This window comes from Chaetura pelagica, unplaced genomic scaffold, assembly GCF_000747805.2.
Source record: "Chaetura pelagica isolate M959 unplaced genomic scaffold, ChaPel_1.0 scaffold183, whole genome shotgun sequence".
Classification (NCBI taxonomy): domain Eukaryota; kingdom Metazoa; phylum Chordata; class Aves; order Apodiformes; family Apodidae; genus Chaetura; species Chaetura pelagica.
Window position 1 is genome coordinate 164,537 of NW_009952706.1, and position 2,355 is coordinate 166,891.

The window sequence follows — 2,355 nt, forward strand, 5'->3', positions numbered from 1 at the left end:
TCCCAGCCTTGTTTTCAGATGTCCTCAAGAACAGACCCCGCTGTCTCCTCACCCAAACAAAAAGCCTTTCTCTCCCCGCACACAATATCCCCTCTGTATTGTCCACAACAAAGAGCAGGGATAAATTAATTTTAGGTCCGGCTCTTTTAATGTAGGACTGGGGAGGGGAGGGGCTTTTATTGCTGCAGCTGAAGGTTCAAACCAGATAGGCAAGAGGTGGCCTGGGCTCCCTGGGCGGTGGGGATGGGGAGGGGGGGATGCTCCTGGCCCCAGGACCCCCCTCCAGCCCCCTCAGCTGCAGCATCCGGTGGGAGGTGAGATGAGCTGGAGCAGAGCCCAGCCCTGCCCTTCACTGCAGCATCATCCCAGGTGGGGCTGAGCCTGCCCAAGCTCTCCCTGCACCCAGGCTTTCTTTCCACCTGCCCTCCAGCAGACAGGGTGTTCCAAGGAGGCTGGCTGGGGTAGAAAATTGCCCACACCCCACGAGTGATGTCCCCTGTGGGCTGGCAGATCTCTCAGGGCAGCCAGATAGCCACAGCAAAGTGATTTTTCATCCTGGCTCCACACAAAAGATTTCAGGAGCTGCACATTAACTACAGCATCCCTTCAGAAACTGGGTAAAAAGGGAAAAGAAACATATTTTCTGTGTGTTTTTCCTTCTGAAAAAGGCTTATCTAGAGTGGTCAGTGCAGTCCACTGGGAGCAGTGGTGTGAAACAGAGTCTGCAGGTGCTGGGAGAGGGTCTGTGCAGAGTGTCCCAACAGCCCTGGCGGGCACAGTCCTTGGGTGTGGATGTGCCACCCATGTTCACTGGGGATCTGCATGGCCTGCCTGGTGCTGAGGGATGCTGAGGGGACGTGGTGGAAGGAGGGAATGGGCCACGCAGCCACCAGGTCTTGGTAACGTCAGCAGGATGTGGGTTGTGCAGGACGAGGAGCCCTGGGAAATAGTTGGAACAGAGGGGAGGACACCAGAGTTTGGGGAAGGGAGATGTCTGGTCTGTGAGGTGGGAAGGGGATGCTGAGGGGAGCAATGGAGGGAGACAAGACACTGGTTGGGAGAGGTGGGCATGGGGAAGAGGCACAGCAGCACAAGGGCTTTGGGAGGGGAAATGTCAGAGGGGGAGGCTGGTTGGTGTGAACTTGTGTGGCTTTCACATGAAGCTTCTCCTTCCCATTTTCAGGGATTCAGGCAGAGATGCAGGATTGAAAGGGGAGGGAGAGCCCTTGTGGGCAGCTCGGCTCCGAGTCCTCCTTGTCTGCACCTGCTTCCCCTCCCTGAGCGGGTGGGCAGGGCAGGTCCCAGTGCCCTGTGCACGGGAAGGGTCCTGGCCAGTTCCCCGTGGTCACACAGCAGCCAGTGGCTGGGCGCCCCCCCGCAACTCCCCCCTTCCCCATCGCTGCCAGTTTCTCAGTGGGTGGGGTAGGAACTTGCTCCCGGTTTATAAATATTCAGCGCCAACAAAACCCCATTAATGTTGCATTAGGGCTGTGAGTCGGAAAGCCCCCCAGCCAGCAGCTCAGTGCTGCAGCACCAGCAGCTCCCACGGCCACAGCAGCTGCCCTGCTCTCTCAGACAGGACCCTCCCTGCCTGCTGCCACGGGCTGTTGGAGATGATGGCCTCAACCAGCCCAGCCCCAGGTACCACGGGCTGCCAAAAGCAAAGGGAAAGGAGGGCATGGTGTGCACCTCCCAGCCCCCAGATCTCTCACTCTCATGGTTGCAGGCTTGAGGGATGGGTGTTTGGCTTTGTTTTGTTTTGAGTGGGACGTGCCCACAACCAGGCATGACCCCGTGGAGCAGAACATCTCTGGATTTGACCAACATGAGGACAATGAGGAGCCCCTTGGCTGCAGAGTCTCATGGGCTGCTCCCTCCATCCACCGTGGGCTCTGAGCTGCATCTCCAGGAATAGGCAACACTGCCTGTATTAAAACAGAAGCTGGAAAAAGGAGCTACATCTGTTCAGAGCAGCCATCCAAGTGTTACTATCGGGACCAAATTTTCTCACTTCCAGGAGAGCAGCTCTGAATGTGACAGTCTGCAGGCTTGGGCATCCATTTCAGCAATCTTCCTCATCTCCTACAGACCCACCCAGCAGCCGTGTCCCCTCCATTCCAACAGCCTGTCACTGAGCTTGAGGTGACAGAAGAAGCAGAAGCTGAGTGGGGAGGGAGACACACAGAGGGAAAAGAGAGGGTAAAGCTTTGGGGAACCAGTGGGCAGCAGGCAAGATGGAGAGATGGTGAGACTGGGAGGTGATCAGGGTGGGCACTGAAATGGAGGGCCTGATGGACCACTGGAGGTCAGCTCTTGGGAATGGAAACCCCCTGCCATGTCCCCTACAATGTCTGA